This window comes from Rana temporaria, chromosome 3 (assembly GCF_905171775.1).
Source record: "Rana temporaria chromosome 3, aRanTem1.1, whole genome shotgun sequence".
NCBI lineage: Eukaryota > Metazoa > Chordata > Amphibia > Anura > Ranidae > Rana > Rana temporaria.
Genome location: NC_053491.1, coordinates 85,891,822 through 85,916,293, shown reverse-complemented (window position 1 = coordinate 85,916,293; position 24,472 = coordinate 85,891,822). Strand labels below are relative to the sequence as shown.

Below are 24,472 nucleotides of genomic sequence, written 5' to 3'. Positions count from 1 at the left end.
CCATAGTTCACTGGGGCCAGCGCCCTAGCAGAGTAAACTTAAAGAACTTTAAAAAAATAAAAATAAATTTAAAGGGACCTTTTTTTTTTCATTTTTTTTTTTGCAGCCTTGGGGGCGGCGCCCAGGCGCCCCCTATGGACGGGCCGCCACTGCTCCAGCCAAAAAAACTATTTTTAAGCTTTTTGGAAAACATAGGGAAGGGTTATTACCCCTGTAACATTCGTTTTGCTGTCTGTGCACCTGTTCAGAAGATTTCACCTCACTTTCTGTCCCACTGTAGTCAGGTAGCTTTAGGTGCACACTGTGCAGAAGACACAGTACACTAAGTGAAAATACTTGCAGATCCCTGCCTGTGGTATTAGTATGAGAACACCAGCAATTGTATGCAGGTAGCTTGAGGCCGAGTACTCACGAGCAAACATGTCCGTTCGAAATGTCCGACGGGCTGTTTCCGGCGTACAAGGCTGTTTTTTCATTTGGCCCGCTGGCTTGTACACACCAGCGGACGATATTTCCGTGCGGACCTGAACGCGTGCACGTAATCCACGTTTGACGTCACTATAAAGGGAAAGGCCAAAGTCAATGGCGACGCCCTCTGTTCCGCTTTTGCTAGTTACGGCTTTGCTCGTGTTAGTGAAGGTTTGGTTAGAGCTGATTCGCGCTTCTCGGTCTCCAGGCTTTAGCAGGTAGTATTTTCTCGTTCAGTGCGTGTGCTTGTGGGTACGTAGTTGGCATTCGGGTACAGGCGTGCAGTTCGTTCTGCTTAGCAGATTCGTACTGTGCGTTCGTATCTGTGTGTCGTGCGTTCTTTGCAGGTACCGCTGGATTTGATTGTGCTTTCTGTTGGAGTGTGTTCTTGACTGACCAGCCGGCCGGTTTGAAGCCATGATGGAGCAGCAGCGTCAATTTTCGCGAGTTGGTGCTGTTTATGGGATGGCTGCTGGATATGTTCATTATTCCAGTACTTTGGCCAGAAACAGGGGGCGGAGGCGTTTCTGGACCAAGAATTGGTTGCGCCAGCGTGACCAGTTCTCACATATGCCTCTGCTTAGGGAAATCCAGGAGAATAATCCTAATGATTATAGGAATTTTCTCCGCATGACGGACCCCGTATTCAACAGTCTGCTGGATCTTCTGTCCCCCTATATCACGAGGCAGGACACTGTGATGCGCCAAGCCATCACGGCCGAGCAGAGGCTTATTGCCACGTTGCGGTACCTGGCGACTGGGAGGAGCCTGCAGGACCTCAAGTTCTCGACAGGCATCTCTCCGCAGGCGCTTGGGGTCATCATACCGGACACGTGTGCTGCCATCATTAAAGTTATGCACGAGGAGTATATGAAGGTAAGTTTCCTCATTTTAACCTCACAATGTGTCTTTAATAATGTGGCAAACTAACTTTTTATTTTATTTCCCAGATATGCTGTGTGTTTAACTAACGTTCCCTTTTCTCACTATGCATGTTGATATCAGCTTTTACATGTTCTTTTTATTTTGGCCTACCTGCATATTTTGATCTTACCCAATATTAACCTGTCCAGCATGCTATCTTCGGGCCAACCCCCACCATGCCACTTTTTTTTTTTTTTCTAAAAACAGTTTTAACACCCCCCACCCCCCCTTCAAAGTGTTTTTGTCCCCATCAGAGGGCTGTGGAGTCTCTTATTAATTAAGTGGGCCTATATATTTGTGCCCCGAAATTCTCCCTTCATAATTTGCAAATGCTATTTTAAAAATGGAAAGTTGCACAAGGATGCTTGTATGATTATGTTTGCAATGTTTATGTGCCAAAGTACTAAATCTCTTTTTTTGTTTGTCCCCACAGCTACCCTCCACACCACAGGAATGGCAGTCTGTGGCTTCCCAATTTGCCGAGCGGTGGGATTTTCCTAACTGCGGTGGAGCAATAGATGGGAAACACGTCCGCATAGTGCCCCCACCCCACTCGGGGTCCTACTATTATAATTACAAGGGTTATCATAGTATCGTGTTGATGGCGGTGGTGTCGGCACAGTATGAGTTTCTATATGTGGACGTGGGGAAGAATGGCCGGATGTCAGATGGGGGAGTGTTCTCACGGACTGATTTCTATGATCGTCTCCAAACTGGTGGTCTGGCATTGCCACCAGATGAAGATAATGTGGAAGGACTTCCGTTTGTGTTCCTAGCGGACGAGGCTTTCGGCCTTGGACCTCACCTAATGCGGCCTTTTCCCCAGAGGACCCTCACCTTAGAGAGGAGTGTGTTTAATTTTCGGTTGTCCAGGGCTCGGAGGGTAGTCGAGAATGCCTTTGGGATCCTCAGCAACCGGTTCCGCCTGTTCCTGACATCGATACATTTGGCGGAATATAAATTGAACACCATTATATTTGCCTGCTGCATTTTGCACAATTTTCTACGCAGGCACTCCCAGACGTACCTAGCCTCCATGGGCTCTGAGGCAGGACTACCCTCAGAGAACATTCCTGGCCTGGACACTGGTCGCGCTGGCTTGGCCCCCCAATCTGCTCGTGAGGTACGCGACAAATATGTTGAGTACTTCATGGGTCGGGGGGCCATTGCTATGCCAGATCATATTTCTTTCTAATTCGGCCCCCAAAGAAAGGAATATTCTCACAACTAATAAATAATTAGACCATTGGACTTTATACAGTTGTTTGTCATTACTGCTTTTTCTCTATTTTTCTGTCTTCCAGGTTATCTCCAAAAATAGTGCACTTCTAGTGCCAGATTTACTTACTCAGATGTATAAACTAACCACATTTGCACATTATTCACTCATCTACTAACTGGGTATTCAGTCTAGAAATAAGAAGCCACTCATTTTTCTGCTTTTGATGTCTCATATTTTTTTTTTTAGTTTATTCATTTTTTAACAAGAAATGTGTATTTTTAGGCAGAAAACATTTCCTGCAAATTCTTGAGACAAAATATTGGCTTTTAATTATTTATTTTTTTGTCTTTATTGACAGTGATTATCAATAATAATGATCGAAACACAATGTAAGAATAATTTCACTAAAACTATACGCAAGAATTTTTGGGCTTGTCATTTGTTTGTGTCTAATTTTTTCAACAAGATTTTAACACAACACACAAATTTTTGAATTTTTTACCAAAATTAGTTAACTTCTTTCTTTAGGTGAGATTTATTGTTCGTTTTGTGATCTGAAACTGGAAACATTTACAAACCAAAAAAGATCAACACCAAACAAAAATTAAAAACAATAACAGCAGTCAGTCATATGGATGGTGTGCTTTCACACTGGAACACGCCAAAATTTCTAAATGCACACATTCAGTGCAAACTCGCCAAATGTCATTGGTTAAACAGACAAATGGCCACATGTGCTATCTGACATCATGGGTGATCAATGTCTGTGTTTTGTGGGAGCAAACCCTTCCTCTCAACTACTTGAGGATCGAGGAGGGGTTTGTACCCACAAAGCACAGACAATAGATAGTCTGTGATGGCAGCTAGCACATATTGGCACACTGTGTGTGCATTTAGAAATTTTGGCGTATTCTAAAGTACAAAAATTAAAAAGGGTTTTGTGGGCGGGGGATGGGCGGGGGATGGGCTTCTGTGGTTCAGTCTTTGACACGGCCCATCATGTCCATGATATTTTTGTAATTTTGGTTGATGACTAGCATCCTTTGTCGCATGTTCTCCATTTCCGTGCTACACTCTGAAATGACATTTCGCACATTCTGCTCCATGACTAGCATCCTTTCCTGCATAATGTCCATTTCCGTGCTGCACTCCATTAGTTGCTGTACAATGATAGAAGCACTTGCACGTGAAAAATGTGCTACTCCATCTTGATCCCCTAAAAAGAAACAAATTGGCATTCAAAATATGTAAATAATTTCCAGCCTATCTGCATATGTTTGGCCCTATTAATATAGGGGTGACACTGACCTGATGGCCTGATAATTTCCACATCCCCAATTTCTTCATCTTCTATCACTCCTCCTTCTTCCACCACCTCCCCATCATCTTCTATCACTCCTCCTTCTTCCACCACCTCCCCATCATCTTCGACTCCTCCTTCATCCATCAATCCACCTTCTTGCAATTCGCCAAATTGTTCTTCCGCCACTTGCCCTTCATCTGATATAAATTCTAAGTCCAAAATAACTTCTTCCTCCTCTCTTCCTTCCTCCTTTCTTCCTTCCTCTTCTCCTTCCACATCCTCTTCTCCTTCCACATCCTCTTCTCCTTCCACATCCTCTTCTCCTTCCACATCCTCTTCTCCTTCCACATCCTCTTCTCCTTCCACATCCTCTTCTCCTTCCACATCCTCTTCTCCTTCCACATCCTCCTCTCTTCCTTCCCCAGCCTCCTCCTGCTCAACATGTGGAGGTGTTTGATTTTCCGGGTGTCTGGCCCTCTCTGCCTCCTCCAATTGCTGGCGTCTTCTTTCCCCTATAAGAAATAATAAAAAACAAAAGGTATACTCATCAGCACACAGATATTGGATATCATAAATCGCACACATTGCATAGACGATACATTTTTGATGATTTTTGGTTGTTTATTCTTTCAGCAATCCTCCATTTTTGGCGTAGTTCTAGGCCAAGCTCTGATCCTGCCCCTTTTTTGCAAAGAAGTGACACAAATGGATGTCACCCCAAAACATTAATTCTCGTCGACCCTCCAAATAAATATACTTAGATTTTTGAGACACAGGTGCTTTGCATTTCAAGATGTTAAAACATCAGCTTTATTTGCATTTTGGAGAATGAATCTTGTTTGCCTGTCACATTCACTCAATTTAATTTCTGTGATTTTGCTAGTCAACAATGTTGGAAAACCAAGTTTGGGGCCAGTCAGCCATGTCCAGGTGTGTTGTTCCTGGAGTAACGTCACATTTTTGCTAAACAATGTCATATTACGCGTGTTTACTATTTCACCAAATTTGTTTAAGGTTGTTATTTGACATAAACACAATACAGTATCTACACGTGTTCAAAAGTACAAGCAGGCCAAGGAGGCAGATGTGAAAAAATACATGTCAACACATTATTGCAGACATTTCCCCCCCCCCCCCTTAAATAATATGGACTTACTTTTACGCAGAATTTTTAGTATCTTCTTCATGTGATGTGGCTCCCTCAATTTTAAATCGGACCAACGCTTCCGTAGTTGCTCCTTTGACCTGGTGACACCAAACATTCTCCTCATTCTCCTTGCCACCTTGTCCATTATGTGTGACTTCCTACGGTTCGGTGTTTTGTAGGGCCCACATTCACCATCATAATCCTTCCTCCTCATGATGTAAACCAACTCCACCATTTCTTCGAACGCCATATTAGTGGCTTTATATCTTTTAGGCCTGGATCGGGACGGTCCAGCCTCTGTCCCTTCACTTGCGCCATGAGAGCTCCGTGCCCGCTCGTGTGACATCGCCATCTTTCCTTCCCACAGAGATTAGGGGCGTGGAAACGAGGAAATGTCCCGTCAGGGGCGGAGATGAGGGCGGGGATTATTGCATATGCGGAGTGTCGCGAATGCCAACAACGTATTGACGTACGTTACGCGGAGAATATTCGCGCGATTCCAGAACCTACACAGTTAACGCCATATTTACTTTTTCAATTGATTAGGGGCATGGCAAAGGTGACGAGGGCGGCGTTTCATACATACGCGGAGTGTATAAAAGGCGCTTGACGTGATTACGTAGGTTACGTGTTAATTCAGCGAGCGGAAGAAACGAGGATTGTGAGAGAGGCAGGTAAGAAATTTAAACATGGGATCAGCAGCGGGCTCTTAAAATGTAGAGCAATGGGATGGGGGTTTGGTCTGTTGGTTGCACAGTTTTATTAAGCTATTATGTCTCTTGGATACCAGAATGTGATTTTCATACCCAAATGCTTTTGTAGACATCACAAAATAGAGAGATCAAAAATGCTGTGACTCATTATCAATTATGTAGGGTGTATTCAGATCAGGCCAAGTATTGTTCTGTGTTGGTTGGACAGAGGTCATTAGGAAGTTTCTTTCATGTAATCAATGCTGAGGGGCAGGATATCTACACATGCAATAGTGGCTTGATGAATGCTGTCATTTGTAATAATTGTGTATGGTTGTAGATTTATATTATTTCCTGCAATGTAACCAAAGGGGCGGCATGTATAAAAAAAATGTTATCTAAAACCAACCAATGGGGCAGAGCTGGCCAGCATTTTCTAAACAAGAGACACTGTGTTTGTATTTCTATATAGGTACTACTTTTTAAACAACATATTCTATCAATGTAAATGCTGAGGCTTTTTTTAATTGTGTTTTTGGTTTCTTTTTATTTTTTCAATCTAGAAAAAAAAAGAGTAAATCCTAATTTCACAATGGATCTCCTGCAGAGCCAAGACATTATCCAGCATTTGCTGGATAAATTCAGGGAAATGCCCATCCTGTGGGATTCAAAGCAGGACCATTACCACAATAAGGACGTACGAGCGGCAGCACTTGAACAGCTAGCAGCATACATGAGGACATGGGTGCCAGAATGCAGTGCCAACATGGTGAAGGATAAACTTGCCAACCTCAGGGGCACATATAGGAGAGCGTACAAAGCTCACCAAAAGCAGCTAAGATCTGGAGCAGCAGCAAGACCACCAAAGGAACCCAAGCTGTGGTATTACAACCAGATGTCATTTTTGCGGGATCAACTGGAAGGCAGGGCATCAATGTCAAGTCTGAATCCCAACCTTTCCTCCACGCTACCTCCCAGCGGGACTTCCCCAGATCACCACAGCCCTGCAGAGTCGGATGAAGAGGGCCTTGCTGACAGAGAGGCAGATCTGCGCCTCTACGATGATGAGGTATAGTAGTTTCATAACTAGTTATGTAATAATCTTAATTATTGTTTGATTCTTGACTTGATATTGGTTAATAAAATACAAGCTGGGAAGTAAAAATCTAAAATCGTGGGCAAACAAATAGGTGTCAGGGATGACAACTGCAGGGGTCAGAGGGTGAGTCTGTTTTCAAGTTTAAATTCAAGGCAAAAAATAAGATTCAAGCATGAAAATGTGAGTGAGTATATTCCTAAATATATTACAACATGTCCCTTTTTTTTACACAGGAAGAAGAGACCAGCCAGGAGGTGGCAGATCCTCTCCTCACTGTCAGCCAGGACGAAGGGGTCAGTGGCAGCCAGGAGGAGGCCGGGCCCAGTGGCGTTCAGCAGCTCCCCAGGACAAGCACCACCAGCCAGGCTCCTCCCCTTTATATTAGGCCACCAGGCCGTAAGAAGAAATCGGGGGCAGTGGAGGAAGCCAGCCTGAAAATGATTCAGGAGGCGAGTGCCATCATGAGGGCCCCCCTCAACCCCACTGAGGCCTACAGTGCCTCCGTGGCACATGACCTCAATAAAGGCACGGAGGAGCAGAGGCAATTGGCCAAGGGCATCATCAACCAGGCCCTTTGGTGGATGCAGAGGGAGCTGCTGACCCCAGACACTGGGCTATGTGACCCGGCCCGGCTTGCTGAACATCATACTCCTGCTGCCACATCATCCCCACCTGCAAGGGCCCAGGGAAGACCCGCTGGAAGGCAGCCTGGAAGGAAGGTTGCAAGGAAGAGGAGACGTTGATGCCCTGCCTTCCATTTGATCCCCCACAAATGGCATCTTGTTTGGACTACCACAGCTTGGGTTCCTTTGGTTATGTGCTGCTGCTTCAGATTTTATTTTGTGTGCTTCCTGAGGTTGGCTAGTTTATCCTTCACCATGTTTGAAATGCAAGTTTGCATGTATGTTGCTAGCTGTTCAAGTGCTGCCATTCTGTTTTTGATCCTTTTTATAATTTGCTCAAATAAAAGCCTTTTTGTTGATTTGAAAAACGTGCCTATTGTTTGTAATACTGTGGGTATTATTTTAGGCATCAAACATTACAAACAAATAAAATGTTTAATCTAAACTATTCACTAACTCATGTGGGGGGGGGTCATTTGGTGTGCCAACATGGTAGACAATTTAAACAACCTTCAAAAAAATCCTGTTAAATATACAAACAAAAGCTAAATCAAAACTATTTCCTATTAAAATATTCTAAATGGTGACATAACTATAAACACCTAAAGAAAGTGGGAAAGATAACCATTAAACATTAAAAGCAAAAAATTTGAAATGTGGAGGACCACTAAAAATATGATACGTCGGGCCAATAAAAGTTTGCAAAAATCTTACTACATCACAGCTAACAAATGTCACTTTTCAGTATGGAACAACTCAGTTGAAATAACATGAGCTAAATAACTGATTAGTTATAGCAAGAGAAGAATGAATAAAACGACGGCATCAAGCATTGGTTATTGTGTGTTTTGCTTCAGTGTTCTATTGCTAGAATTAATCTTTCTATTGACGAATGTGCCATATCCCAAAGAAACGTGAGTTTTACCTGAACGAGCGCTCCCGTGGCCTCATTTAGTCTGAGCATGCGCGGGGTTTTTGTACGTTGGTTTTGTGTACTCACCACCAAACATGTACGTTCGGACAGGATTTGAGCGGACGGTTTTAAAACAAGTTTGGAAATAAATGTCTGCTGAAAAACGGCCCGGCGGGCAAATGTACGGTGAAATTCTGTACGCTCGTAACTACACACGACCAAACATGTATGCTGAAACTGGTCCGCGGGCCAGTTTCAGCAAACATGTTTGGTCGTGAGTATGGGGCCTTAGGTGCACAATGTGCAAAGACACAGTACACTAACTGACAATACTTGCAGATCCCTGCCTGTGGTATTAGTATGAGAACACTAGCAATTGTATTCAGGTAGCTTTAGGTGCACACTGTGCAAAGGACACTAAAACAGAATACTGGAGGTCCATGCCTGTATTTGTATGAGAACACCAGCAATTGTATTCAGTAGGGTTGTCTCGATACCGATTCTTTTTTCTTATATATATATAACATATATATAACATATTTCTTTGTAAAGAGCCCCCCGCTTCTCAATTCGCGGCAGCCCCCCCCGCTGCTCAATTTCTGGAGGCAGCAACCACCCCCCCCGGTTCTCTGCTCCAGGGGGCCCATGCCTGAAGCTGTGTAAGGGGCCCCATAATTCCTGATGGCGGCCCTGATAGCAACCCCCACATCTGGTACCCTTCTTCCTCTTGCAACAATCCATTCATTTAATTTCCCTGCTTTAAAAAAAAAAAACAGCACATCAGTGCCCATAAGTGTCACTTCTTCAGTTCAGCCTATCAGTGCCGCCTCATCAGCCCACATCAGTGAAGGAGAAAAATTACTTAATTATAGGGCTGTTACTGATCAAAAAATTTCTGTTCGATTAAACATTTTTTTTTTTATCGATTAATCGACTAATTTCGATTAATTATAACGCACATACAGATCCAACTACTTTTAGCTGATCTCCTTGCAGGCTGATTCCCAGTGCAGCTACCAACCACTGGAAAAATGGATAGCAGGATACAAAAAACACACAAAGGCAGCGCTCGATGGGAGTAGCATTAAACTTTTATAGTCTTCAAGTAGGTAACAAAATAAATATTGCACTGGAGATAAAATCAATGTAGCTACATAAACTGTAAAAATGGTGTGAGTAATACCAAACGGTACTAAAAGCAGTCATAAAAACATGTAGCTAAGTATGGTACTGGTATAAAAATGTGTACAACGATACCACTGCTGAATCCAGATGGAGGAGAGGTTAACATCAGTCCGTTGGCATGTAGATGTCCCATGAAGGGAACTATCACAACTCCCGGTGGATGGTTGTAGAATCCCAGGTTGATAGAGGGAAGTGATAGAGGGAAGTGTAACAGCCCTTGCGTGTGGCAGATAGCAAGGTCCCGCCGGCATGCAGATATGAAGACACAGCAAAGGAGCCCTTCAGATGGACACGGCAAGCCCCGCCGGTGTCCGTGACGTTACTGGATCACCGACGGAACTCCCTGAAGGCCCAGAAGCCCGCGGAGAGGCGAGTACCAATCAAAAGAATTTTAATTAATCAAAAAGATTTTGATCGATCAAAAAAATTTAAGATTAATCGATTAATTAAAAGTTAATTTGCACAGCCCTACTTAATTACAAAAACTTTTTTTTTAAGTGTATTTTGTGCGTGTACTCGAGAGAGGAGCCGGACTGCAGGAGTTGGGAGTAGGCAGGCCTCCCCCAGAGGCAATCTGCCACCTTTCTCCATGCCCCAGGTGGCAATGGTGGGTGTGTGAGGGGGTTCTCCCACATAGCCCGCCCTACCTGCTCCGCTTTGAAGCCCAACGGGGCAGAGGGACTCCCTATAAGGGAGTGAGAGGATCTAGCCCGCTCAACCAGCCCCGTTAGTCCTTCGCCTCTCTTTTTAGAGACCGCATGGTCAAAGTGCGTGCATGTTAATCCAATTTCGAGTGCGTGAAAGTGTGGTGGTTTTTGTGGGAGGGGGGTGGGCGTACTAAGCGCAAGCTTACCTCGCATAGCACACCCACCGGGAGCCGGGCTGAGACCACCAAACTCAATTCACATGTAGCTGAGACCGGGATCCGAACCTCTAGCTGCAGAGGTGAATGGCTTGTCAGCGCAGTGCCAATCGCGTCGAGCCACCGCAGCTCCGAGCACAAAAACTTTTTTATCCAATTTTCTTTGATTAAATACCACCAAAAGAAATGTCTATTTGTGTGAAGAAAATTATAAAAATAAAATTTGGGTAAAGTGTAGCATGACCGCGCAATTGTCATTCAAAGTGCGACAGCGCTGAAAGCTGAAAAATGGCCTGGGCGGGTGTAAGTGCCCTGTAGGCAAGTGGTTAAACAGCACATTCAACACTTTTCTCTTTCCTCTTCTGAACCTGCTACCACTGAAGAGTTTATTAAACTTTTCTCAGGTGTCCACCTAACCAATTGTCCCCTGGATTCTGTTCCCTCACAACTACTACAGTCTCCCTCTTCTTCTATGCTATGCTCTCTTACTCACACTTTTAAACCCTTTGAAGCCTTTTTCTGATTTTTTTTTCTAATTTATGAATTTACGAATTTACGGATTCTCAGATTTTTAACTTTCAAATTTACAAATTTTCTAATTTATGGATTTGCAAATTTATTGACATTTAAGGACATTTAAAAGCAAAATGGAAGGATGAGGTAAGTGAAGGAGGACTGCACTAAGGTAAAGGAAGCTATTTAGGGAAAAAAATGTACCTTTACAACCCCTTTAAAAGTATTCAGCACCATTGGCAGCAGAGTAAACCGGATGTGATGTCATGACATATCTTCTAGGTTACTTGATCAGAGAGCCGATCAAAGCAGATTCCGGCTTAATGTTGGCTGGTCGCTCGGCCTGGGGGGGGGGGTCCCCGTGGGTCTCCTCTCGCTCCTTAGGATAACAGCCAAATGGCTTTTAGCAGCAATGGTTGTTTTTTTTACTAGAAACAAAACCACTGGCTCTAAAAAGTGGTAGCTGCATGCATCACCCCGTTATAACCGCTTCAAGCCAAGAATGCACGGTCTTCGTGAAGTGGTTAATTTCTACCTTTTTATTGGCACCTTTCCCTCCCCTCTAAAGTATGCACAGATCACCCTATACTTAATAAAGCACCCACTGGACTCCACCAACCTGAACAACATAAGACCTTCCTCCTTGCTCCCATTAACCTCTAAACTTTTAGAATGCTTAGTCTACAACCGTCTGAGCTATTACCTTACTATAAACTACTGCTTTTGCTAGCAACACTCCACATAAACTGCCCTACTAAAACTCATGATTTACTAACAAATCCAATCGCTGTTAAAAGCTTATAGACTATTTTTTATTAAAATGCTTTCTTTTTTATCGAATGAAACCAAGAGATAATAAGGGAGTGAATAAGTAGCTTACTTATTCACTCCCTTATTATCTCTTGCCTTGACTATTGCAACTCCCTTCTCATAGGTCCATCTCTCCATAGGATATCACCTCTTCAGTCTATCATAAATGCTGCTGCCAGACTCATGTATCTTACCAACCACTCAGTGTCTGCCACCTCACCACTGGCTTCTGATTGCCCATCGAATTAAATTTAAAATAATAACAATCTACACAGGGCTCAAGTTCTGCAGGAACGCGTGTGAACGGAGTCCCTGCACTTTTTTCACAGCAGGAACGCAGTTCCCGTTGCAGGACTAGAGCAGCCGAGCCGCCCGAGCCAATCCTTCACTAAGCGGCGATGCCCAGCTCGAGTCACTGTCAGGGGCAGGCGAACCTTAGTAATCCTTTATATTACTGGCTGCTTCCTGTATATGGATTCATCAGGTAGTGTGCGGGTATTCCGTCACTTCCTCGAGGCCGCAATGTCTCCTGGGAGCTTTTGTCATTGTTCCCAGGAGACATTGCGGAGGTCTGCCGCGAGTTATCGCGGGATTTAGTAATTATGCATATGAGCAAATCATTTTTTTTTTTTTTGGTGGGGGAGTGGATCTTGGGTGGGAGTTCCCACACTTTTTTCCCCAGGACTTGACCCCTGAATCTACAAAGCCATTTACAACTCTGCCCAGAATCTTGTTTTGAAAATATCGCTCAGACCATCTTCTCCACTCCTCCCAAGACCTCCTGCTCTCAAGCTTTCTTGTCTCCTCCTCCCTGCCCACCTCCAGGGCTTCTCCAGAGCCTCTTATTCTCTGGAACTCTCTACCTCAGTCTGTTTCTATCTATCTACTTCTCTGGCCACATTAGACGATCCCTAAAAACTCATCTCTTCAGGGAAGCTTATCGCGCCTCCAAATAACAACTGAAGTTTTAACTCTTCCATCAGCTTATCCCCCACAGTTATTACCTTTTGCATCACTAGCCCCATCTTATTAGATTGTTTATCTCTTATGAGCAGGGCCTTCTTAACCCTCTTGTATTTTATTTTATTGTATTATAACTGTACTGTCTCCCTTTAGATTCGAAAGCAGTGTGCAAACTGTTGGCACTATATAAATCCTGTATAATAATAATTACAGTTGCTCCCTGTCTGATCATTTGGCTCTTTACCTATACTGTTGAAAGCAAAAGTATCCAGAGATTCATATCTGTATCTGCGTGAAAATAAGTTTGAGAACTATAAAGTGGCTGCATATTACCTGTAATCACCTGTAATCATTTCCTGAAAACGTGCTACTATATGCATCTCTTTAACTATGGGAGTGCCAGACTCCGAAATTGAATGCGCTCATTATAAATGATGATACATCAATAATATCCGGGATTACATGATGCATCATATGTTTTTAATATGTGTGCAGATGGTTTACAAAAGAGTTTATTTAAAAAGAAATTGGGCCAGATCCACAAAGAACTGCCTATCTTTAGGCAGGTGTAGCGTATCTCAGATACACTACACCGCCATAACTTAGAGCGGAGGTTCCTTATCCAGAAAGAATTTGCGCCGTAAGCTACGGCGGCTTAGTATAAATGTGTCGGCGTAAGGGCGCGAAATTCAAATGACTAAGATGTGGGCGTGTTTTATGTTAATTCATCTTGACCCCACGTAAATGAAGTTTCTTTTTAACGGCACATGCGCCGTCCGTGGAGGTATCCCAGTGCGCATGCTCGAAATTATGTCGCAAATAGTCAATGCTTTCGGCGTGAACGTAATTTACGCAAAGCCCTATTCGCGAACGTTTTACGCAAACGACGTAAACAATGGAACATTTTATGCTGTTCTGACGTCCATACCTAACATTGCGTACACCTCATAGAGGCAGGGGTAACGTTACGCCGAAAAAAGCCTTACGTAAACGACGTAAAAAAATGCGCTGGGCGGACGTACGTTTGAGAATCGGCGTATCTAGCTAATTTGCATACTCTATGCGGAAATCAACGAAAGCACCACCTAGCGGCCAGCGTAAATATGCACCTAACATCCGACGGCGTACTAAGACGTACGTCAGTCGGATCTAGCCCACATTCAGGCGTATCTTGTTTTGTGGATACAAAACAAAGATACGACGGCGCATCGTAGAACTTACATGGCGTATCAATAGATACGCCGCCGTAAGTTCTTTGTGGATCTGGCCCATTGTGTTTAAAAAAACGTTTTAATTAGGGGTATAAACATATAAATCCTGTAAAGACGCCCCAGACTTAATATATTGAATGGTTGTTTTGTAATGCTTTTTGGAAAGTGCACTGTAAAAAAATTAACAGCAAGTAATGTAATGTCCCAAAGCCCTCCAAGCAAACGTTAAAGTGTAAGTTCACCTTTACAGAAAATCTGTAAGGTGACCTTACAATGGACCCCCTCCCCATCACCCCCGGTCTCGCTGTACCAGACTGTCACTATCACGCACTGTCACAAAGGAGATGCCGCATGGAAAAGCCGCGTCACTGGTCCAGGGATTTTAAATCCCAGAGGCTTTCTCTTCTCTCCTCTCCTTGTAGTGCTAACAGTACGCTAAATCGCTTCTAATTGGTCAGAGCCATTCATGTGACGGTGCTGGCCAATTAGATTTCCTGCAGTCTGTACTGCCTAAGGCCTCGTACACACGACCGGATCTATCCACTGGAATTGATCCGCGGATCAGTTCCAGCGGACAAATCCGGTCGTCTGTACAGCCTAGTGGATATTAATCCGCGGAGATTCCTCGTGCCGGACCATTTCAAGCGGATAGAAATTTCTTAGCATGCTAAGAAATCTATCCGCTTGAATCGGGACCAGCGGATTGATCCGGTGGTCTGTACAGACTCACCGGATCAATCCGTCCGCTCCCCTCCCTCGCATGCGTCGTAATGATTCGACGCATGTGTGGAAGTACTTACCTTCCAGCGTTGCGTACGTCGCCGCGTCATCATCGCGGCGACGGCGCGACACGTCACCGCGGATGAATTCCGCGCGGATTTTGATCCGATGGTGAGTACAAGCCATCGGATCCAACCCCGGACCCTTTCCAGCGGAGATCCCCTCGTGTGTACGGGGCCTTAGCGATACAGACACAAGGTTAAGTTGCGGGGGTTTCAAATCCCTGGACCAGTGAAGCAGCTTTTCCATGTTTGACAGCGGGGCATCAAGGCAGTCTGGTACAACGAGACCGGGGGGGATGGGGAGGGGGTTTAGTGTAAGGTCACCTTACAGATTTTCTGTAAATGTGAACTTACACTTTAAAAAAACATTACCCTTTACTTCCTGCTATAAAACACTAAAAATCTAATACATTTAAAAAAATAAAATAAACCTAGGCCAAGATGCATTTCGCTACATATTTTTGTATCCCAATAAGAGTATAAGGATTGGTTTGCACAAAATGTATAGCATCTGAGGCAGCCCTCAAATTTTCCACTCGCCTACTTGCATTTTGCGAGTGGAAAATGAGGGCTGACGAGCGTGGGCTCCCTGAGAAAAGGGGGGGGGGGGGTTGAATGGGAGCTCTTCTCCCAGTGATCGCCCAGAGGAAGAGAGAAGAGAGAGCCGGCTGGATCATCAGAGCGCGAAACATCGCTGTAACAGCTTTCATTTCAATTGCTGTGAGTTCCCCGCACTCGCTGTCACATACAGTCCCACCTCCTGGACCGGGTACTTTGATAGATAGAATATACATCCAATCCCGGGATGTGTGACCTACATCATAGTCCCTGGACCAGGAGGCTGGGCTGTATGTGACGGCGAGCGCGGGGAACACACGGCAGTTAAAATGAAAGCTTGAAATGCACCTGAGGCACCTATCAAAATAAAATTAAAGTGTCATTATACCCATTAACAGTATTTTATATTTTTCACCTGGGAAGACAACGATAAAATCAGTAGTCGCTAGATCAATTGTAATATTATGTTAAATACTTTTTTTTCTGCTGCTTTATCCTTCGGTCATGTGACACAATCTACTTTCTTTGCATCTTACTGAGAGAGGTGGGCAGAGCAAGCATAAATCCTGTGATGCACCCTGCAGTCATAACTGTAGATAGTAGACTTTCTTCTCCTGTCGCCGCACAAAGCTGATTGGTACAATTATGGTCATGTGTCTTGAAGAAATTTATGTGTTGTAAAATAAAAACATCCAGGCTGCTCCTGTGTTTGTAAAATAAACTAACATTCAGACCTACCGTAAGAGCTGCTGCCTGACGCAACCTGGGATCTCTATCACAAGCCTCTGGAATGTGAGTAATGTGGGGTGGCTAGCAGAGAAGAGGAATCCTTCCTGAATCTCTGATGGATCCACCCCACATGATTGGCAGTGTCAATTGTGGGGCGGAACCATCAGGGATGACTTATGGAAGATTCCTCTCCTCTGCCAACTGCCCCACATTACTCACATTCCAGATGCATGTGAGGCACAATACAAAATTAATTCAATGCGTGTAAATTCCATCACCGCCACACCACGTGAACTTCTCTCCCATATGATAATAAACTCATTATACGCATGAATATAATAAACCTTGCATCTCCAATATCCTTAATTGGCAATTGCTCACTAAAAGTGAAGAATGCTCATAAAAAAAGGACATTAGCATAACATGGAAAGAAGAGGAACAAACTACTTAGCGTAATCCTGTTTAACATTATTTCCAACTTCCCCCATGATAAAATATGCTTACAAGATTAAAATTCCAAACTCGCATTGAATGAATGTAATGCTGTTACTGCTGTACAAACAGCCTGTGTTCTCTCATTGCTTCCTGGATAACCTGACCACGGTGATGGCCGGGATGACACACAAGCTGTTGACAGACTATAATAGCTGCGTGGTCATGCCCTAATGCGTTTCGTCATTACGTCTTCATCAGACGGCGTCTAACAAGACAAAAATGTGATGACGAAACGCGTTAAGATGCGACCACTCTTCTAGTCATGTGTGTCGTCCCAGGCATCAAAGTGGTCAGGTTATCCAGGAAGTGTTGAGATTTTCTGGGTGGAGTTGCAGAAACTTTTGCTGGGACAATGAATCTTGAATCTGCAACATTTGCCTTAAACACTTGTAAGAGCGAAAGCGAGCCTCATCCCTACTAGTACAAATTGGCCCAGTATATATGTATATATGTGTGTATGACTGTGTGTCCCTAGGGTGTCATGATCCTACGGGGTAAAAATGACCGCACCAGCCAAGCAGATACTGGCTGAAAAAGCGCCCAGAGGCGATTCAGTTCGCATGCGTTGCGCTATACAAGTCATTCATTCATTCATTCATTCAGTACTCGTTGTACATACTATCTGCTGACAAGGATGGGAGTATGCTTTTGTTAATCTCACTTCAATCCAATTCTGGTTTTATTTCTTGGATCACAATGATGCTATTTTCCTCTCTGATGCTGCAAAGAGATGTACACCTGATGAGAAGAAGGGATACTATTGATAGATGGGTGCCAATGCCTTGTCATTTGTACAGCATGTAGTTTGATTATAAAACAATTGGATATTTTATACATATAGTATACCGTAAGCAACAAGAAACATACTTATTAGCACACTTTTCATATATAACCTCCAAACTAAATTAGAACCAGTGTGGCAGGCATCCTAACAACTAAAACACTAAATCACAAACACAGCAATGTTTATTTTTTTTTTCTCAATGTGCCTGACCAATTAACTGCAAAAGATATATTTATGTAAAATCGATTTTTGAGAAAACCTATGCTGAGTTGCAGCTGGCCCTAAAGTATATTTCACTTTTTGCATCCAAATTGGGGTAACACCTACTTTATATTTGTTGCACATTCTCATTTACGTACATAGCCTAAAACCAACAGCAAACATTTAATCAATTGCAATTTACCAATCATTAGATGACTGCATTCATTTTCTCTTGAATGCTTTCTTTCTTTTCTATTTTCACTTGGTGATTCAGCCAGTAAGTTTGTTGTTTTTCAAAGAACAAGCTCTTGCAGAATGTGTCAGTTACAGGGATGAGAAAAAAAACATTTAACACTAACAGGGGTGCTTAAATAGGTATTTTTTTTATTTATTCATGTAAAACCTTCCAAAAGGAATACTAATAACAGTTTTGTGTAACTGATTATAAAGTGTGAGCTGGAGTTTATTCCGCTAGTACATCTAATACTCCCTTCCTCCAAGACTGACAATGCTGCTGTCCAAAAATGTCCCCTGTGCTCCTTCATCCAGTTTGGGGAGACTTCGAACACAGGGGGTGTGTTACTGGCCAGATCACCAGGTGAAAACAGAGGGAAAAAATGTCTAAGAAATAAAACTGGATGCAGCCATCCAGTGTCGGGACAAGGTCATCTGGTGCCCATGGCAAAGATGGCAAACTGCGCCCCCCCCAGGTATAAAGAAAGAGTGTAATTTCAAAACAAGAAAACACTTAAAACAATACAACACAACTACAATACAATACTGTAGCTGCAGCCCCATCGTAGTATATGTACTGCAGCGGGTCGGCAAATGGTTAAAGTGTAAATTCATCTTTATAGAAAATCTGTATGGTGAACTTACACTGAACCCCCCACGTCACTGTGGCTTTCTCTCCTCTCTTGCCCATGGTGACAGGATGGGCTACCCGGGTTCTGATTGGTCAGATTAGAATGCACTTACACATACCTGATGACAAGGTATGTTTTGGAAAATAAGATGAATAGATTTTTATTCCCGGACCTGTGAGGTGGCGACACGATGTGTCAGTGCAGGTGATTGCCGCGCTCCAGGTCATCGGGACTAGGGGGTGAGGAGGGCATCCTCTGTAAGTTCACCTTACAGATTTTTCTGTAAAGGCGAACTTAACCTTTAATTACCAATGGTATTTGCAATATGCAGCATGAGGGGGTTCATGTATTGCCACTGGTCACTAATGCATTAATGACCAGTGTCAGTTAATTAACCCCTTTGTGCTGCATTAGTGGCATTGGTGTCAGTGTTATGCTGCAGCATGAAGGGGTTAATGAACATTGGTACTGGTACCACTAATGCAACACAAAGGGGTTAATTAACTGACACTAGTCATTAATGCATCAGTGACCAGTGGCAATACATGAACCCCTTCATGCTGCATATTACAAATACTGTACCATTGGAAAATTATTAATCTCACCCTCCCCCCTACCAGAATTAACTGATTCATTGTTAGATGCCCATCTGCTTCCTTTTTTTACTCACTGCCTGGTTGGTTCCTCCTCTCACACTCATTGCACTGCCCGGCAGCTATCTATGGTCCTCTCTCCTCCCGGCTGGCCTTTCAGTGGTTTTGCTCCTTGCCGGGCCCGGGAAGGGGCCCTGACAGGGAAGGGAAGACCGTCTCCTTTGCTTGTTCCGAGTGCAGGAGCGCACTTGGCACATCTTTGCAAGCAGGCATAGCTCTGCAGCGTTGTAGGGGCGGCCGACGGTAGTCAGTCACTTGTTGCCCAGAAAGCTTTAGCAGCACACTGCCAGGACTGCGCCCCCCCTTCCTACAATAAATTGCTCCGTCCAGGGCATTGGTCCCTTCTGCCGTCCCCACCCCCTATACTGGCCCTGCAGCCACCACATCTAATGATTGGTAAGCTGAAATATATTACATTTTCGGTTTTGGGTGTAATACCACTCTAACAAAAAATTTTAATTGCAACTTACCATTTTTTGATTTTATTTTCTGAAAACTCCAGCATTATTTATGAGGGGTTTGGGCAGCTGGGTTTCCCTGTCTGTACCATGCTGACAAATCTCATACATAAGTTGTAAACTAGATTTGAACACTGTGGGTTGAATATTTAGAAGGTAGGCATCTTGCATTGTTTGTTAATTAGAGCAAACTCAACCTGTCCTTAGCTTGGGTTCAAACTTGTATGACAAACGCTGTGACATTGGGAGCTGATGTCGCATGAAGTGTTTCCCTATGGGAGCCGCCTTAACTGGTTTGACACAAGTCGGTCTGACTTTGAAAATGCTCCCTGCACTACTTTGGTCCGACTTTGATCCTACTTCAGCCCATTGAATATCACTGAAGTCAGATCAAAGTAGGATCCTTGTCCTAACCATCCGACTTGTGACATCCGACATAGTGATTACAGCATCAGTAAAAGGAATTTATGTCACACTGGGATTGTTTTGATTGGTCAAAAGAAAAGTCAGACTATCAAAAAGTTGGATCAAAGTAGTATCCTGTTCATTCAAGTCGGATGGATGTAGGAGTCGCAGAGCAAAGTAGAATGACAGTCATAACTGTTGTGTAGTATCAGTGTGAATCCAGCCTTATGCCTCGTACACAAGACCGGTTTTACCGATGGAAAAAACTGCCATATTTGCATTTGGTCGGGAAAACCGGCCGTGTGTATGCTCCACAGCAGTTTTTCTGACAGAAAAGCTGCGAGCAAAAAAATGAGAACGCGTTCTCTTTTTTCCCGCCGCGATTCTCTGCATTTTTTTGCTTGGCAGTTTTCCTATGGGAAACACTGCGAGGGAGCATACACACGGTCGGTTTCCCGACCAAAGCTGTCATGGCAGTTTTCATGTCAGGAAAACCGGCCATGTGTACAAGGGGAAAAGCAACCGAGCAGGTTCTTGGTTTTCCCCTCGGTTTTCTCGGCAGACTTGTGTACTAGGTGTGTACTAGGCATTAGGCTCGCTCTGACAATGTTCACAAATACCAACATAGTACTAAAAAAAGTCTAAAGTGTTAATAAAAAAAAAAAAAAAAAAAAAACAGCAGCCCATACACATAATGCATAAGACACATGCATAGCACAAACACATATACGCATATCAATGCAAAAGCTGACATAAAATCTTAATTGCACCACACAGGTTAGATATCTGCACATATTACATGTTTAAAGCTGAATTCACAATATTGCGAATTGAATGAGGGTTTCTTTGCATCCAATTTGCATAGCAGGAGATTGTGACCGGCTCTCTATGGAGGCGGTTCACAAATCTCTGCAGCGGCCCCAATGCGAATTGCACAGAAGACCTGTATGTCTTTTGGTCTGTTTCAATTTTCAAAATTTTCAAAATTTGGGCTGAAATTGGACCTGAAAGGGTAAATAAAGACGCACCGGACTGCTGTGAGCCGCCGTATGCTCAAGGGTAAACCCAGCCTAAAGATTCTTAGAGGGGGTTAAACCCCATGGTTGAGCCACATTTGAAGTGCCCCCCAGCCACTACACCCTTTAGCAGGGGTGTACACATTACTGCAAAGGCCCTCCTCTCACTTAACATGGAGAACATATATTACTAAATAGGTTAAAAAAGTTTTTCAACATATTTATTAAATATTTGAAAACATCAACAAAGCTGTATGGTTTCCCTTCATAAATGAAATTCATTAATGCATGTATGTAACTCCAAATTGGCGTAATGGACCAATGAGTTTCACAGTGAATTTGCTTCTTCAGGATAAATGCCTTGAAGTATGTAACCAAATACCAATCTATAGGGATAATAATAAAATATCAATGCACAATACAACAAACATATGTTCCAAAAACAAAACTTCAAACAGAAAAATACTACAATACAATTTTCAAACCAAACACAAGCGGTTGAACATTTGGGAAGAAAGAGAGGAGAAGAAAAAAAAAAGGAAGGGGAGGAGTCCCCCAAGGTGATGATCTGCTCAAACTGTGGGGGAGCATCACAGGGACAAGGACTAAGTAAAACTATAGGCTTACCATTCGGAATGCCATAAAAGTTAAGTACACAACTGGAAAGTATTGAGGTCACGCTGAAGTGTATACAGCAATGGAATCAGATCTAAAACAATATACATGCGGGATGCAATTAAATCCTATAATAATAATAATAATAATAATAATAATAATAATAATAATAATAATAGGGCTGTTACTGATCAAAATTTTTCTGTTTGATTAAACGTTTTTTTTTTATCGATTAATCGACTAATCGGCTCATACAGATCCAACTACTTTTAGCTGATCTCCTTGCAGGCTGATTCCCAGTGCAGCTACCAATAACTGGAAAAATGGATAGCAGGATACAAAAAACACACAAAGGCAGCGCTCGATGGGAATAGCATTAAAACTTTTATAGTCTTCAAGTAGGTAACCAAATAAATATTGCACTGGAGATAAAATCGATGTAGCTACATAAACTGTAAAAATGGTGCGATTAATACCAAACGGTACCAAAAGCAGTCATAAAAACATGTAGCTAAGTATGATACTGGTATAAAAATGTGTACAACAATACCACTGCTGAATCCAGATGAGGAGAGGTTAACATCAGTCCGTCGGCATGTAAATGTCCCATGAAGGGAACTATCACAACTCCCAGTGGATGACTGTAGAATCTCAGGTTAATAGAGGGAAGTGATAGAGGGAAGTGTAACAGCCCTTGCGTGTGGCAGATAGTAAGGTCCCGTCGGCATGCAGATATGAAGGCACAGCAAAGGAGCCCTTCAGATGGACACGGCAAGCCCCGCCGGTATCCGTGACGTTACTGGATCTCCAACGGGACTCCCTGAAGGCCCAGAAGCCGGCGGAGAGGTGAGTACCAATCAAAAGAATTTTAATCGATCAAAACGATTTTGATCGATCAAATAAATGAAAGATTAATCGATTAATTAAAAGTTAATTTGCACAGCCCTAAATAATAATAATAATAATTAAAAAAAACAACCTCCTCCAAAGGGAAGTATAGCAGAGTAGACCTACTCAGTAAATATCCAAAAGAAAATCCCAGCTGTCCACCATAAGATGGAACCAAAATATTTGGGAAGGAAAACACTAAAGTCGCCCTCTAATGTATAGGATAGTGGACTCAAATCTAAAACAATACACACCTATAAGTCAACTGGATCTTATAATGTGGACAAACAGGTAGCCTCCAGTACGAAGTATAACATAGTACACCTACCCAGGGAGGAGGGAGATGTCCCAGCTATTCAGCACTACCCAAGGCAAGTTCAACATGCAAAGGACTTACCATTGCATTACACCACCGTTCATAAATGTTTAATAAGGCCCATTTCCAAACAGAATAAACTAAACTGTATTATAACAAACATATCAAAACAATTCCAGGTATGTACCAACCACAAGTAGTTGCAGCATCTTCAATCACATGGTCACTCCAAATGGCGTTCCAAAGATGCTTCCTGTTCCAACACATTTATCATGGAGTAGCCCCAAACATGTCACAGCTGCAATGCTTTGCGGTCACAGCATGAATTATACCCCCTGTCGCTTTTGACGGGCATAGCACCCACCAAATGAGACCTATTCAAGTGAACGGGGCCTCTCTGTAAGCGACCTGCAACTATATACAATGTATGCTGTTGCGGCATGCTAGTGCTTAATGGGTTAAAGCAGGTAATGAGGAGGCAGTACAACACCTCCTTACTGCCTGTCAAATGCTCTTCAGAAAGTAAAGCTAGTTTGAACGAGCCCTTATGCCCCGTACACACCATCACTTTATGTGATGAAAAAAAACGACACTTTCTGTGAAGTAAAAAATGACGTTTTTGAAACTTCAATTTTCAAAGACGAAGTTGCCTACACACCATCGTTTTCTCACAATGATCTTGCAAAGTGAGGTTACGTTCCACCACGTTTTACCATTGAAGCTTGCTTCATAAGTAGCTTCTGGGCATGCGTGGATGAAAAAATGTCTTAGAAAACGACGTTTTTTGCTACACACGGTCAATTTCTGTGAAGTAAAAAGTGCTTCAATTTTTTTTGGTCGTTTTTTACAAGACATAAAACGACGTTTTCCCCCACACACAGTCAATTAAAGTGACGTTTTTAAAAACGTCATTTTTTTTCATCACATAAAGTGATGGTGTGTACGCGGCATTAGAGTAAGTTTAGTAAAGTCATTTTAGTTTAATGCTAAAGTGGTGACATCGTAAAAGTTTGCTAGGTAAAGTGTAAACTTATCTTTGTTTTCCTTATTTTAGGTGTGTGCATGATTATAAATCTTAAAGTGATATGTTTATGATTTTTTCCCCCAAAATTTATAACGCTTTCATACATTTTTAAACAGAAAAACATGTGAATTTGGGGATAAAAGTTATCTGAATCATGGCTAAAAAAATGATATACATATACCCCTTAATTTATTTGTTATCTATTACCTACAGTATGCAGTGTATTAAGTCACATTTACTGTAAGGTTTGGACACCAACATTTCTATACATTAATATTAAAGTATTTGGTTGTAAAGGCAGAAGGTTTTTTACCTCTATGTAGTAAGGTAAAACAAAAAAAAACTTTCTGCACGCAGCTTCCTCTGCAGCCCCCCTGAGCCCCATCTCGATCCAGCAATGTGCATGAGAGCCTAGGCTCTCTCGGTTCTCTCGATCCTCATTGGCTCAGATACAGCAGCAGGTGGGGCCAAGCCTCGCTCTGTGTGTCTTATGGACACACAGAGCAGGGCTCGGGAGCAAGCATGTATGAGTTTCCCCATAGCAAGCGGCTTGCTATGGGATCACTCAGCGCTTGGAGCCCAAAGTGTGTCGGTGGGGGACCTGAGAAGAGGAGGATCGGGGCTGCTCTGTGAAAAACCATTTCACAGAGCAGGTAGGTATAACATGTTTGTTATTTTAATATATAAAAAACAGCTTTACAATCACTTTAATCTTACTTATATTTAAAAAAAAAGATTTGGTAAATA

At 42.9% G+C, this 24,472-nt stretch overlaps 1 protein-coding gene across 3 annotated transcripts in view; it reads left to right on the top strand.

Moving 5' to 3' along the window:
- Positions 1 to 24,472, top strand: part of LOC120931421 (dual oxidase 1-like) — a 180,812-nt gene that overhangs the window by 18,991 nt on the left and 137,349 nt on the right. The window lies entirely within an intron of this gene.